The 16,491-nt window shown below is 48.8% G+C and overlaps 1 long non-coding RNA gene across 1 annotated transcript in view; it reads left to right on the forward strand.

The window, feature by feature from the left end:
* Positions 1 to 16,117, forward strand: part of LOC124238856 (uncharacterized) — an 86,331-nt gene extending 70,214 nt beyond the window's left edge. Inside the window, exon 7 of the long non-coding RNA XR_006888421.1 lies at positions 15,476 to 16,117. This is a non-coding gene — a long non-coding RNA (uncharacterized LOC124238856). The remainder of the gene's footprint in view (positions 1 to 15,475) is intronic.
* The last annotated feature ends 374 nt before the right edge of the window (positions 16,118 to 16,491 follow it).

Below are 16,491 nucleotides of genomic sequence, written 5' to 3' on the forward strand. Positions count from 1 at the left end.
TCCCTAAGGCCAGAAATGGAGTAGGGCTTGGTCAAGTGGTGGTTCTAAGAAGCTGCCTAATGAAATTCTTTTTTTCAATAGGAATATAATAATGTGTGGGGTAGAGAAAAACCACTCAAGCTTTTAAGCATTCTAACTAGTGGAAATTAGATTCTGATGATGAAATCACAAAATGATTTGAACAGAGAGAAGGGGAGTCAACAGCAAAAGAAGACAGATGAGCTTAGATTTTCAATGAACCTACTGGATTTTCACATGTACATGATGCCTGGTGTGTCAGAACGTCCAGAAGGACCAAAGTCCAGAATTAGCAGTGATTATAAAGGAAGCCCGGCCAGCACAAAGGTTGCTCATCTGCTTCCTTATTGAAGTCTATTTCTAGCAGAAGGATGAACAACGCAAGGGCAGGCCCTCTGCAGGGGGAGGCATGGAGTGGTAACGTCAGAGAGACAGGAGTGCCCAGTTCTGGTTTGTTTCCAACTCTGCCTCCCCTGAGAATAGTCCTCAAAGTGGGAGAAAAAGTTACAAAGATCATATGGAGTGAAATAAAGCTCCCAACAGGAGAGGAGATGTTAGTGGAACCCCCTCAACCCCTTTCAGGGGCAAAGTCCACCTGTCACATTCCCCAAAGGTGGTTATCCAGGTTGACTCGCGTCCCTGAATCAGCCCTCTGGGGAGGTGGGCTAACCAGAGACACATTCATTTATTAGTCCTAGATTTAAACACAGAGGAGGAAACTGAAACCTGTCCTGTTCAGTAATTTTTAATTAATTAATTAATTTCTATTTATTTATTTATTTATTTATTTATTTATTTATTTATTTATTTATTTATTTATTTATTTATTTTGAGGAAGGTTAGTCCTGAGCTAACTGCTGCCAATCTTCCTCTTTTTCTCTGAGGAAGACTGGTCCTGAGCTAACATCCATGCCCGTCTTCCTCCACTTTATATGTTGGACACCTACCATAGCATGGCGTGCCAAGCAGTGCCATGTCTGCACCCGTGATCCGAACTGGCGCACCCCGGGCCGCTGAGAAGCAGAACGTGCGCACTTAACCGCTGCGCCGCTGGGCCAGCCCCAATTTTTTTAAATCAATAAAGATCCTACAGGTAGGCTTCTCTAGGCTGCGGATGACACAGCCTTGGGAGGGACAAGTAAATGGCTTTGGGGTGACAAAGTCAGGATTCAAAACAGTCTTGTCAGAGTAGAGGAAAAGGAGGGAATTTTACAAGGGAAAATGTAACATTTTATATTTGGGTTCAACAAAATCAGTCATCTAAGTAGATGATGGGGCGCTGGAGCTGGGCTTGTGGAGGGGTGCCAGGGGCTGGGAAACCACAGGCTCCACGTGGGCCAGGAGTCTGGGGCTCAGGAGAGCCCACCCACACATGAGAGGTGCAGACAAAGGAGAGGACATGGCCATCTCCACTCCCTGCTCAGGCCATGGGGATATCCACCGTGGGGCACAGGCTCCTGGAGACTAACCAAGTAGGAAATGTCCTAGGCGGGTCACCAGAAGGGAGAGGGTCTGGAGATGGAAGAGTGGGTGATGAGGCAGGGACCATCAGCCTGGAGAAGAGAGGTGAACCCACACACCTGACGAGCCACCTGAGGGTGAAGGAGAGGACAAATCTGTATGTCCAGGGGCTGGGCCACATTGGAGGGAAGCAGGCCTGCCTTCCGTCTGAGAAAGGTGCCCTGTGTCTTCCCTGTCAGTGGAAGGTTTGCACAGTCTTGGGATGGCCTCCCTGCCGGGGGCATCTCAGAGGGGACTGCACAGCCTGCCTAGGAAGGGACTTGAGGGTTCTGAAGTCCCTTCTCAAGATGCTCCCTTCGCCATGGATGAGGAGTCAGCAGAAGGGTAAGCACCGTTGCCCAGGCACTTGGGAGTGGCGGTAAAACGGCAAACGGAGGCCCCCAGGTTCAGGTCCTGCTTCTGTCACTTCGTGTGTGACCTTTGGCAAGTTACCCCCTACACCTCAGTCCTTCATTAAAAATAAGGGTCTTGGAATAAGTACACACCCGTTAGGACATTTGTGAGGTTTAAAAGAGTTAAAGCGGGGCACTTAGAACTGTGCCGTGCCCGGTCAGGGCTGTATACAGATAGCTGCTGTGATTGTCATCGACCCCATTGTCATCATCACCACCACCACTGCCACCACCGATTTATCACACAGTTACTGATCTCTACGTTCTGGGAGTGTAGAGATGAGTAGGTTGGATCTCTGCCTTCAAGAAGTTGCAGCCCAGTATGGAAGGCAGAGAACTGTCACATGTGGAGACTGGTTTGGGGGCAGGGCAGGGTGTGGCCCTTTGGGGAGGGGGCAGCGGGCTGGGGCATCCTTCATCGGAAACCAGCTCCTGAAACTTGACTTGACTCCAAAGCATTTGGAGGCATCTGAGGGCTGCTGTCTCGTCAGTCCAGTGCTCTCCTTGGCTATTTGCTCTGGGGGTGGCTGTGCACAAGGTGCCCCTTCTGCACCCCAAGCCGGTGCTAGGACTGGCCAGGCCTACCCGGCACGTCTGAGGGGGCAGGGCCCTGCCCCCAGGTCTCCCGGGCACAGCTAGGGCCCACAGACCCCATTTTTGACCTTTCGAGCTTGTACACTAAAGCTCCCTCTGCGTGCTTCCTCTGTGCCTGGCACTGTGCTGGGCGTCCTCCGGTGGTGTCATGCACACTGTATCCCGGGAGATGGGTGGTGTCCAGTCGTCCCCATTTTACAGCTAAGTAAACAGCCTGGGACATTAAGTGTTATAAAGAGCAGAGCCAGGACTTGGAGCCAAGGTTTCCAAGGCCAACGTTGGGTGCTGTTTCCATACCCCACCCTGGGCAAGACCAGAGATGACTCAGCCGAGAACTCTGCCCTCAGGAGGAGATGGAGCCAGAGATCTGATAACTGACCACTGCAGCCCAGGGGATGGGCCAGAAGGGCTCTGAGAGCACTGCCCTTCCAGGCTGGTCCCCTGCTGGCTCCTTGGATCCCTGCCCACTCATGGGACCTCCCTCACAAAGCCAACACCTGTCTGCAAAGTGCTGCATACCTGCTCACTTCATGGAAACATGTCTCAACCAGTGGTCATTTTAGAGAAGGAAGGCAGTGGTTTAGAAAAACACATGTTTTAAAGCAGTGTTAGCCTTTTTTTCCCCCCAAAGGCTATTATTTTTTCAGAACAGCTTTAGGTCACAGCAAAATTAATAGGAAGGTACAGAAATTTCCCATATGCCCCTTGCCCCTACACATGCATAGCAGCCCCTATTATCTCCATCCCCCAGCAGACCGGTGCATTTGTTACAGTCGATGAGTCTATGTGGTAGCCTTTTTTCCCAAACAGAATTTCATCTGAACATGCTTAAAATTGCAAACAGATACAAGGGGAATTATTCTGTGTGGAGAGTGTGGGGGAACCTGTCAGCCCTCCTGTTTCTGACCCCTCCTACCACCCACTCAGATTCTGCAGAGCCAGATGTAGTTTATGACCCCTACTCTGAGGTGGCGAGAGTTAATGCTACTCTTTGTTAATGAGCTCCTCTCTGGGTCTGTGCCTCTAGAGCATAAGTTCCATGCGGCATGTTTTTTTTAAAAAAAAATTACGGTAAAATATACATAACATAAAATTTACCATTTTAACCATTTTTAAGTGTACAATTCAGTGGCATTAAGTATATTCCCATTGTTGTGTAACTATCACCACCATCCATTTCCAGAAATTTTCTTTTTTTTTTTCCAAGATTTTATTTTTTTTCCTTTTTCTCCCCAAAGCCCCCAAGTACGTAGTTGTATATTCTTTGTTGTGGGTCCTTCCAGTTGTGGCATGTGGGACACCGCCTCAGCGTGGTTTGATGAGCAGTGTCATGTCCGCGCCCAGGATTCGAACCAGCGAAACACTGGGCCGCCTGCAGCGGAGCGCGAGAACTTAACCACTCGGCCGCAGGGCCAGCCCCTCCAGAACTTTTTCATCATCTCAAACTGAATCTCTATACCCATTAAAAAATAACTCCCCGGGGGCTGGCCCCGTGGTCGAGTGGTTAAGTTCGCGCACTCTGTACCGGGGGGCTTTGGGGAGAAAAAGGAAAAAAATAAAATCTTAAAAAAAAAAAAAAATAACTCCCCATCCTCCCTCTCCCCAGATCGTGGCAACCACCATTCTACTCTCTCTCTATGAATTTGCCTATTCTACATACCTCACAAGTGGAATCGTACAGTATTTATCTCTTTGTGCTTGGCTTAATTCACTTAGCATAATGTCTTCAAGGTTCATCCAGGTGGTAGCATGTCTCAGAATTTCCTTCCTTTTTGAGGTTGAATAATATTCCATTGTATATACCACATTTCTTTATCCATTTGTCTGTGGATGGACATTTGGGTTGCTTCCACCTTTTGGCTCTTGTGAACAATGCTACTATGAGCATTAATGTACAAATACCTGTTTGAGTCACTGCTTGCATTGCTTTTGGATATATGGCCAGAAGTGGAATTGCTGGATCATATGATAATTCTATGTTTAACTTTTTGAGGAAGTATCACGCCATTTCCTACAAAGGATGCACCATTTACATTCCCACCAACAATTCACAAAGGTTCTAATTTCTCCACATCCTTGTCTTCATAGCAGGGGTTTTTATCTCTTGCTCATGGCTATATTTGCAGAGACTAGGACAGTGCCCAGCACATATTAGGTACTCAATAAATGTTTGTTGGGTTGAATGAATGGGAGGCCTTGGTCTCTGGGCAGCTGTAGCAGGGAGTCCTCCTGCCTGTCACCCAATCCACAGAACCTTCCTCTTCTAGTCCCTGCTCAGCTGTAAGAGAAGCACCCTTTCGATGGGGTAAGTTACCTTGAGGTGCCCACTGGTGTTGAGAGCTGCGTTAAAGAGAAAATGTGGCACTGTGGAGGTCAGGGAATCTAACATGTTGGCTAGCATGGGAGTGCTTTACAAACTGTGGGTGTCGACCCTTTTGTGGCTTGTGATACCAGTTGTTAGTGGTTAAAACCAGCATTTATGAAAAATGAAATAGAATAAAAATACCAGGGTATACAACACAGGAGAAAGAGTAAGTATCACTTTGTGAAACTTTTGTTTTTAGTGTGATATTTATGTACGTGTGTAATGGATCACAAAGAGTTTAAAAAACACTTGTATAGCATGTGCAGCCTCTGCTTAAAGACTTCCCCATAGCAGGGAGCCTACTACCTTCCAAGGAAGCCCATGTTTTTTGGGGGTCCACTGTAACATTGGAACATTCCTCTCTTATTGAGCAGAAACCATTCAGCATGTAAGATCTTTGTTTTGAGGCCCTACTGTGTGCTAGGCTGTGTAAAAGACACTTGAGATGAAAAAGATCAGAGGTTGCCTCCAGGAGTTTAATGGAGAAGAGAGGCTGGAGGACAAGAAAGGGGACAGCCTGCTGTGGGGAGGGATGGAAGAGGAGAGACAGTGAACTCTGCCTGGGGGAGTCCAGGAAGGATGCTGGAATGGGTCTTGAAGGGTGAACAAGAGTTTGCTGTTCTCTACCAAGAGAAAAACTTATAGGAAAGTATGGAGATGAGAAAGAGCAGATTATGTTCAAAGAATAGAAAGTAGCCTTGTCCGACTTGAGTCCAGGATCCCTAAGGAGGTCAGGGATGGGGGTGACTAACTAGGGGGACATGAGGCAGGAGGGCAGGCGAAGGGCACATTGTGTCTTTGTGCCAAGAACTTAGATTTTTCACCCTACAGCCAGAGGGGTGTCATTTGAATATTTAGGAAACACGGGTCTGGATGTGCGCTGGGGCCTGGGGAATTAGGGTGAATGAAACAAAGACCTCGCCTGAGAAGCTGGCACTCCAGCATGGGGAGCAGACACGAAATAAGGGGTCACGCAAGAGACACATGGCTATAGAAAGTGGCATGAACGGCGTGAAGGGAAACAAGAGGGTCCTGAGAGAGCTGGTGAAGGGGGACCCGGTTTCGACCAGGAGGGAAGGCTTCTGTGAGGAAAGGATAGTAAGTTGCAGCCTGCAGGCAACGAGCCTTCCCGGCAGAGGAGGCAGCATGGACAAAGGCCAGGAGAGGGGTGCAGAAGACCCTGAGCAAGTGGCAGCTGAGAGAGGAGAGGGGAGGGGCTGAGCCAGCCTGGGGAGGGCCAGGGACCAGGTAGGGCCGGCCTAGAGTAAGAATTTGGGATTGTGTCCCATGGGCAGTGAGGAGCCACTGGAGAGTTTTAAGCAAGTGTGTGTGTGAGTGATGATTTATTTTTACATGAAAGGAAAAGTATATCCAGGGCAAAGATAAGAGTCAGGAGGCCGAGAGGAACAGGAAGGAAGGGAAGCTGTGAGGGGCCTTGGAAAGCCCACCTTTGTTTCCTGTGGATCCTGGAATTTGGCTTTTTGGCCCTGGAGGTGGGGGATAGGAGAAGAGACAGGAGATGCACCTGTGACAGGGGAACATGGGCATCTTCTGCTGGAGGGCGGGGGCGGGTGGGTGTGTGGGAGTCTTGTAGTCTCCAGGACTCCTCTTCCTGGTGGTTTCTCCTCACTCAGGCTGGACTTCTGATCAAACGCCCTCTCCACTTTTGTTTGGGCTGTTTCTGCTCCCTGGAATACCCTTCCTGACCCTTTCCCTTTCTTCCTAACCCAAGGTGGCTCAACCATCGAGGCCCAAAGGAAGGCCCACACCCTCTGCAGGGCTTTCCTGCCATTCTAATTCCCCTGTGCCGAGCCCCAGCCGCACACGTCTGTGGTCAGCAGGGCTGGGAAGAATTGTGTTCCACAGCAGGTCTTGTGGCACTACACCAATGGGGACCCCTCTTGAGCTCCAGCTGGGAGCAGGATGCTTGTCTTCTCCTCTGAGTGACCTCACATCCCCTCCCACTCGCCTGGCTCCTAGTGGTCCGGGCCCCAAACTCTGCATCCCAATCATCGTGGACCAGCAGCGAGGCCCCCAGAAGGGGGGGTTCTGATGGCCCTGATGTCCCTCACCATTTAGTCAAACAGTCCCCAGTCTCTGAGTGAGAAGGGGCTGGGAACCCATGTCCCAAACACTGGCACCTCCTGAGGTCTGCTGCATGGAACAGGGCTAGGAAACTGTCCTCCCACTTCCAAGGGTGGGCTTCTTCCTGCTCAACACAGCTGGGCTGTGGATGTGAAAACCTGAGTTAAAGAACCTTTTAGGTGTCCTCATATGGACTTGCTGACCTGGGAGGCCTTGACCCACCCCAGGGGGCAGCCTCTGGTGAGCAGATTCTGTCCTGGGCGCACTCTGCCCAGGGTGGGAGGAGTGCTCGCTGCTGGCTTCTCACCTGCTGGGCAGCTAGGCTGCTCAGGAGGGCCATTCACTACCGTTAGCTAAATGGCCCCCCGCTACCTCTCCCGGGCCACACGCAGTTACCCCTGTGGGAAGCAGCCCAGTCCTGACTGCCGCCTGCAGGGCAGGTTCCGCACCATGGCTTTTGATTGGGATTTGTATTAGACACCCTGGTTGGTTTCTCCAGTAAAGGCACCTGCCTATGGGGACATCTGTATTCCATTCAACAGTCAGACAGGCCTCCCTTGGCCCCAGTCCCCACAGGTCTAGTCTAGGATGACTTCTTCCTTCTCTGAGGTGTACCCCGTGGCTCCCCACCCTGCATGCCACATAGGCTGCATTTTAAGTCTGGTCGTCCCAAACTTCCCCTCCAAATCTGATGAAAATTCCATCCACCATGATTGTACGATGCTGAGGCAGATGAGCAGAAACAAATGTACTTATAGATGTATATTTCTTCATAATTTCTGGGGTTAATGTTACTCTCTGAGCCACACCCAGGCCTGGGTTCCGTGTCCACCCAGCTTTCCTGCATCTCCCCTACCACAGCCTTGTGACACCAGTCTGATTGCTTAATCGTCTTCTCCCCCACGACACTCTTAGCTCTCAGAGGGTAGCAACTGTTGCATTCATCTTTCTGTCCTTGGACCTGGCACATCAAGTCAGTGCTAGATATGTATTTGTTGAGTGGCTGGCTGGATGAATTTTAAACTTCTTGAGGGTGGAAACTGTCTATCCCTTTCTCACCAAGTCCACATCTCAGCGCAGCCCAGAGCTGAGCCCATAATAAGGCCAATAGGTTGGCCAATTGATGGGAGTGCTAGAGAGTCACCTGGAAAAATTTCTCAGGTCAAACTGGATTTTGATCCACAAGTAAACAAAGAAACCCAAAGGCTAGCCTCTCCCAAATATCTAGAGTGCCTGGCAGTGAGGGCCCGACTCTATTACCTGTGAGCCATGATCATGGACAATAGGAAGGTGGTACACTGAGGTGAGAAGAACTTGAGTAATGAAACAAGAGAGGGGCTTTGCATGGAACAATGGTGATCAAGTGCCAGGACCTGAGGAGCTGGCTAACTCAGCTCTCTGCCTGCAAGGTCCAAATCTAAAAGAGAAAGAGGGAAGGAAGGAAGGAAAGAAGGAAAGAAGGGAGGGAGGAAGGAAGGAGAGAGAGCAAGCTAGGCTTGGAACCTAGATCAAACTGGATTTAAATCCCCTTTCCATCTCCTTTACTTATGGAACTCGAGACATGGTATTAATGTGAATCCTAATTTCTGCGTCTGTGGAATGAGAGATTAATATGTGTGTCACCCCACACTGTTCTTAGCACATGCGAGACCCTCAGTAAATAAGGGGAATTGTTAGTGCTGTGGCATCCTGTTCTGCATGCCATATCAGTGTGGGTCCAGCTAACGTAAGCCCAAAAAGGGGTCATTTATTAGAAGAATTCTGGCTCACAGCCTTGAAGAAGAGATTGACTCTGAGGCCTCAGGAAGGCAGGAAAGTTGGGCCTAGGGTCTCAGGAACAGGAAGGCTGCCTTTGGGTAGAGGTAGTGCCAGCCTCCTTGTGTGATCTCTTGATCGAGTCTCACTGGCTGGTGTGGGTTCTGTGCTGACAGTCCCACTGGGAATTGAGGGAGATGGAGTTCTCCCTCAGAGAAGTAAGGTGCTATATCCAGAAGAAGGGAGGTAGAGACAGGCAGAACTGTTGACCATCACACATGAGGATCCCTCTACCCCCAATCTCACTCCCACCCTGGGGCTCATGTAGGCTGGCCAGGGGAGCCTCCATGTGCAGAACTATTAACTACTACTTCCCCACACCCTCCCCCATTCCTTAAATTTCTCCACCAACTTTTCATTTCAGTACACTGTCTGCCCGGCCCAGGCCAGCCCAGCCTGGCCCTGAGCAGTAGGGTGGAATCTTGACTCAAAGGTCTGCCTTGCTCCAGGGCCTCCTGCCTCCTCCCCGTCCCTCCTCAGGAGTCCCAGGCCCAAACACTTGCCCACTCTTTACGAAGTTCTAGACACCCTACAGAAAGGAACCCAGGCCAGTTTTTAAATTTTCATTTGCTTCTCCATACTTTTACTTTTTCAAAACTGACTCTTCTTTTTACTTTACTCTTGGTACAGTCCTGCAGGGAATATGTTCTTAGGCTACTGGGAGATCTTGGGTTTCCAATAGAACAACAGGCTCAGCTGAGACAGATTGCAAACACAGTACTGAGCCCTCCACTGGGCCGTGGGAGGGAAGGGCTTGGCAGAGGGACCCAGCTGCCAGCTTTGCCAGCCCTTTCTGCTCCCAGTATTCTAACGCAGCAATATCTTCCACTCAGGATGTCTCAAAGGCCTCTAGACCCGAGGGGGTCACACTTCAGAGGCCTAAGATTTCATGGTGACCAGCCTCAGGCTCGACAAGGGTGAGAGGCAGGCCTGCCTTCTCAGGATTGGTAGGTCAGCCTGTTTGCCTTTTTGCCCTTGTCCTCCCCTCTCTCCTGGAAGACGCCGAGGGCCAGTGCTCCCAGACCACCAAGACCGTCCCTTCCAGGAGTTGCCACTTGCTGCGAACCTTCCCGTTCCTTTTGCCCTTGTTAAAGCCCCTCTCTGCTGTGTGTCTGTCCCTTTCAGCCAGCTGTGTGTTAGAAAGCTCTGATTAATTCCCACACGGGGAGTAAATTTAAAATCCCAGAAAACTTGTATTTTATAGGGGAGATTTAATGGGACATAGTGGCAATTTCAAAGGGAAAGTCTAAAGATTAGCTCCTCGTTGTGGGGCCTCCAGGCAGTGTAGCTCTAGTGCCTGAGGGATGGAGGGAGGGAGGGATGGAAGGAACTAACAGACAACTGGTGGAGAAGGAAGGGACTGATGGGGAGGGGTTTCCAGTCATCCACGACATAAACACATGACTGCCTGCTCTGCCTACACAGTTCTGGCTGGCCGGAAGGGCAGCTGGACTCCATCAGATGGAGCATCATTTAAAAGTAAGGAAAGCAATTTTTTTTTTTTTTTGAAGATTAGCCCTGAGCTAACTACTGCCAATCCTCCTCTTTTTGCTAGGGAAGACTGGCCCTGAGCCAACATCCGTGCCCATCTTCCTCTACTTTATATGTGGGATGCCTACCACAGCATGGCTTTTGCCAAATGGTGCCATGTCCATACCCGGGATCCAAACCGGCTAACCCCAGGCTGCCAAGGAGTGGAACGTGCGCACTTAAGCACTGCACCACTGGGCCAGCCCCAGAAAACAATGTTTGAGTTAACGTCTGTTGCCAATCTTCCTCTTTGTTTTTTTCCTCCCTGACACCCCAGTACATGGTTGTATATATCTCCTAGTCGTAAGTCATTCTAGTTTCTATGTGAGTTGCCACCACAGCATGGCAACTGACAGACAGGTGGTGTGGTTCTGCGACCAGGAAACGAACCTAGGCCGCTGAAGTGGTGAGTGCCGAACTTTAACCACTAGCCCATCCGTGCTGGCTTGGGAAAACAATTTTTTTAGAGAAAATTATGAGAAGCAGTGACATGTGCCATTAGGGTAGGAGAAATTTTTTTTGTTTCTCCTTCATTTCTTTTTTTGAGCTATAATAATCCACAGACCACAAAATTTACACTTTAAAATGTACACTTCAATGGCTTTTAGTATATTCACAGGGTTTTGCAACCATCATTACTATCTAATTCCAGAAAATTTTTATTACCCCCAAAAGAAACCTCAGACCCATTAGCAGTCACTCCCTGCCCCCAGCCCCTGGTAACCACTAATCAACTTTCTCTGTGAATTTGCTTATTCTGGACATTTCGTATGAATAGAATCATACAATAAACGGCCTTTAGTGTCTGGCTTCTTTCACTTAATGTTTTCAAGGTTCATCCATGTTGTAGCATGTATCAGTACTTTATTCCTGTTTACTGCTGAATAATATTCCATTGTACCACATTTTGTTTATCCTGATGGCCACGTTGATTATTTCCACTTTTTGGTTGTTACAAATAATGTTGCTCTGAACATTCAGGTACAAGTTTTCTTGTGGACATATGTTTTCAATTCTTTTGAGTATATACCTAGTAGTAGAATTGCTGGGCCATATAGTAATTCTGTCTATAAACTTCTCTTTTTTTGAGGAAGATTAGCTCTGAGCTAACTACTGCCAATCCTCCTCTTTTTGCTGAGGAAGACTGGCCCTGAGCTAACATCCGTGCCCATCTTCCTCTAGTTTATATGTGGGACACCTACCACAGCATGGCTTGCCAAGTGGTGCCATGTCTGCACCCGGGATCTGAACTGGTGAACCCCAGGCTGCCGAGAAGTGGAACGTGCGAACTTAACTGCTGTGCCACCGGGCCTGCCCCTGTCTATAAACTTTTGAGGAACTGCCATGGGTTTTGGATTTTTCATACCTTTTTTCCTTATTATAAACATAACATATGTTCATTGTAGAAAATTTATAGTATATATAAACATATTAAGAAGAAAATAAGATTCGCTCAAATTATATAACCTGTGAATAACTACCTTTAATATTTTGGTATATTTCCTTCTTGTCTTGCTTATGTACATCATTTTAAGTGTTGTATTGAGCTTAAACTATATATAGTTTTGCGTCTTCATTCTTTCACTTTACCTTCAATTGTTAGCATTTTCCATGTCAATAAATGTTATTATAAAGTGATTCTTTCTGACCACATTCTGTCGTCACTGGGCGCATCATAACCTGTTTAATCAACCTGCTCTTCTTGGACATGTAGATAATTTCACATTTTTTAATTATCACAAGTGATGCAATATCCTTGTACATAAATGTCCCTCTACATCTCTGATAAGTTTTGAGATAAAATCTTAGAAGTAAAATTCTGGGTAAAAAATGTAAGCATTTTTAAAAATAAACTTTTCACTTTGAAATAATTTTAGATTTACAGAAAAGTTGCAAAGACAGTACAGAGAGTTCCCAGATACCCTTTTCTCAGCTTCCTCTAATGTTCGTGTCTTAACGTGGTTACCAGAGTGGATTCATCAAAACTAATAAATTAGCGTTGATACACTACTATTAACTAAACTCCAGACTTTATTTATTTGGCTTTCACCAGTTTTCTTACTAATGTCCTTTTTCCATTCCAGGATCCAATCTAAGATACCGTGTTGTATTTAGGATGTGGATACTTTTTTTTTTTAAGATTGGCACCTGAGCTAGCATCTGTTGCCAATCTTCTTCTTCTTCTTTTTCTTCTTCTCCCCAAAGCCCCCCAGTACATAGTTGTATATTCTAGTTGCAGGTCCTTCTAGTTGTGGCGTGTGGCACGCCGCCTCATCGTGGCCTGATGAGCGGTGCCGTGTCCGTGCCCGGGATCTGAACCCACAAAACACTGGGCCACCGAAGCGGAGCGCAAGAACTTAACCACTCGGCCACAGGGCCAGCCCCAGGGTGTGAATAGTTTTAAGTCTTTTGGTGTGTGTATGTGTAGAAAAGTTGTATCAATTTATATTCCCACCAACATAGGCGAAAAAAAGACTTTGCTAACCCAATAGGCACAACAGCAACAACAGTGTGAAATTTACTGGGCATTTCTTAACTGCTGGTAGGTTTATAGATTTTTCCATCTGTTTGGTGACCAGTTATACTTTTTGTTTTTGTTTTTCCCATCATCTAAAGAGGTTTTTGTCAATAATTAGGACTTTAGTTTCCATTCTAGCTGGCACACAACCAGTGTTAGGTGAGCATCTAGAAAGCTGTCACTGCATCCTGCAAAGTCCCCAAGGCAGGGCCACCTAGGAAAGGCAGGCCTGCCCACATGCTGCCTGCAGGCCTTGTTTCTCCTGCAGAGGCCTGTCCCAGGCCGACCCTGGAACCTAGGTGACAGCGACGTGTGCTCTCCTAGAGAGCTGGCTCGGCTGGTGGCCCGGAGGCCAGCTGTGTACAAAGAGCAGTACAGGGTGGGCAGTGACATGTTGTGAAGAGCACTGTCTAGGGGTCAGGAGAACTGGGGTTTCGTCCTAGTTCTCTTACTATCTATGTGAACTTGAGCAAATCCAGTCTGTTTTCTGAGCTCTGGTTTTTTCATCTGGTTAACAGGCGGAATCTCAGGGACCCAATAGACGATTGTGAAGGCACTTTGTAAAGCCCTATACAAATGGGTGATATTGTCTTGGGAATGACATCATGAAGGGGACTGAGCAGTGCCTCATGTGGACAGTGTGATTCTCAGTCTGCCATCTCACCAGGGCAGCAGATGCTCCTGAGATCAACTAGTTGCAACCCTGAGCTCCCATCTTGCCTGACTAGGAGGAAATTCCATCACGGTCGGCATAGGTCCCCTCCCAGTAAGGGTTACCCTAGAATCCAGGAGGCTCATGGGGCTGCCCAGGAAAGGGGCACTTCCATGCGCCGTTTGCTCTCATGGGCCAGGTGCCCTGTGTGGCTCACACTCTTGTCCCCAGGCTCCTTGATGCTTTCATGTCCAGAGCCCTGCCTCCCCACCTCTGAGGCTGCCCCCTCGGGGTGGAGAGCACATTCTTGCTCCTCTTCCCACTCCTCAGTTTCCTCTTCTCTCTCCCCTCTCATAGTCAGCACGACCTTCAAGACACTGCCCTCAGAGTCTGCAAGGAGCCCAGGCTCAGGAAAACAGAAAGGAGAGGAGGGCCTGGGGCTGTTGTATCTGGTCCTGAAACTCAGAGGACTGATCCAAGAACTTCTTGGAGTGGGAGGGGGAAGAAAATGCAACCATCTAAACACAAATTAATATCTGAGAAGATAAACTGGCCGCAGCAAGAACAAACTGGAAGCTATGTCCTCTTGTCCAACTACTGTCACAAACCTGCAATGTGGTCTCAGGCACACCACCCATTGTCTCTGAGCCTGTTTCCTCAGCTGTGCAGTGAGGGGTGGGTCCATAACCTCTAAAGCAGTCATGGGCACTCACTGTCCTAGAGTCTGCCACTTCCTGGGAGGGGGCAAGCTTTTCTTTTATTTTGGCATTCCTGGCCTTTCCCAGTCACTATCATATGACCAGACGGGACCCTTATAGCAGCATCGCCGACAGATTGTTACTGAGGCTGTTTTTGGTCTACTCTGTGAGGGTTTTCTGTAGCTCTGTGTAATCCTCACGGTCAGTATGAGCTTGCTCTGGGTTTGGCCTAAGTGCTCTGTCTGCATTATCTCATTTAATCTTCTTAACTGTTTGTTGGGTTGGTCCTATTGTTTTCATTTTCTGAAAGAGGAAACAGAGGCCAGGTAGCTTTCCCACAGCCACCCTGTGGGTGAGAGGTGGAGCGGCCTGCCTCTGAAGCTGAGCTTTCCAGCCCACTGGGTTGTGTCCCCTCAGGAGGCAGAGGGAACCGGAAGGCAAATGTTCTGGGACCGGTGTGTGACTGTCCTCAGATCCAGTCTGTGAAAACTCTCCCTGAAGAGACTCCCAGGTTCTTGTGTCCCCTGGGTCCTGACAAGGTAGAGAGAGAGTGCTGGGAGGAGCATATGGACACCCTGGGGGTGAAAGAAGCATTTCTCAAAGTTCTGCGGCCACTGCCGGGACATAAAGCCCAGGACCCTGCCTGCACAGCTGCCCTGCAGAGGGCTGTCCTTTCTCCAGTGGCCGGGGACAGGCACATGGCCAGTTGTGTTCAGGCAAGGGTGGTCTGGAATACCTCAGCCTGCTTCCTCCTTGGACTGGGCTGGGGCTATGTCTGGGTTTGCATCCAGGTTATGGGCAGACACATGCCACTGTCATCATGCATCCCCAAGCGCAGGACCCGCATCTGGGGCTTCCACCTAAAGACAGGTCCAAGACAGCCTGGAATGGTGCCCCTCACAGTGACGCCAGCAAGCCTCCCCTACAGTGATTCTGTCACATGGGTCCCTCCACTGTCTCCACAGAGTTACTCCTACTGCCAATTTCCACCTCTCTCCCTTCACCCCGTGGGCTAAAAATTGGAAAAAGACAAAATCCCAAGACCGTGCGGCCTTCCAAAGATGTATCCTATCCAACTTTCCTGATGAGCCGGTTGGGAAATGGTACCTTGTTTATCCAAATCTTAACTTAAGCCAGGTTTAGGGTTATATTGACTCAAAAATCACTTTGGGCCGTTTCTTTCCATTTGTACTTATTAAGCCCTTCCTAGGTGGTAGTGGGCTAGGCACCTGTGAGTATAACAGAAATCCAAGGCAAAAGTTCTAAAGGCCATCCTTCATTTTACAGATGGAAACAAGACAGCCCAGAGATGCTAAGGAGATCGGCCAAGGTCACACAGCTACTTGGGGGCAGTTGTGGGTTTGGAACATTAAGTTCCTGCCTTTCAGCCCTGTGCTCTTTCAACAGCATCTTACACAACTCACGCTGTGGTTGGAGGAGCAGGAGTGACGCCTCTGAAACAACGACAGAGCCAGCAGTTCCCCTTGGTGGTGGTTTCTCACTGCCAGTGTTACATGTTGTTTACTTATATATGCTTGTCTGTGGGTTGTAATTTTCTTTTGAAACACTGGGAAATCCCATGATTAAAAAAAATGATTTGGTGAAATTGAATTCCTTCATATTTGCCCAGTTTGTGCTGCTTCAGTGTATGTGTGTGTTTTGTGGGGGGTATTCTAGCACTTTCTATTCTCAGACAATTTCACATAGGTTGACCTGGGTTAGGGCTCTCTGTGTGTGCTTTGCGTGGGCACGACAACAGAGACAGAAGAGAATGGGAATGAAGTGTGGGGAAGAGGGAACTGGGCCTGTGTGGAAAGGAGACCTTGTGCCGTCTTACTGACTGGGACTCTGAACCTGGAGGGAGAAGGGCGTCTGCCGTGGCTGTCCTCTGAGGCGGGGTGGGGGCTCTCAGTGAAAGGAAAGAGGCAGGTAAAGGGCTTTCTTAACCCAGAAGTGTACAGGTTTTGAAGACTCCTGACTCAATGTCAATGTCACTCATTCATTCATTCAAATTATTCTGGAGAACAGTCAATAAGTAGTGATCTAAAAATCACCCCAGGCAGAGGCCCTGTGTCAGGTTCCAGGAGGGATGTGTGCTATATCCAGGGATGTGCCTTGGTTATATTCTCTCCTGTCTCCTGCAGGTCCCAGGGGCTGCCTGAGGGCTCCCGCTCAACCTCAAGGGATCCAGAGTTGACTCCTGGTTCTGGGCCTCCTGGGGTTGGCGGGGTGCTAAAGGTGCCCGTCCACACTGCCGCCTCACCAAGATCCGGTTGGAGGCAGCGCGGTGTGTGGGCCGGGCC

This window comes from Equus quagga, chromosome 5 (assembly GCF_021613505.1).
Source record: "Equus quagga isolate Etosha38 chromosome 5, UCLA_HA_Equagga_1.0, whole genome shotgun sequence".
Taxonomy (NCBI): Eukaryota; Metazoa; Chordata; class Mammalia; order Perissodactyla; family Equidae; genus Equus; species Equus quagga.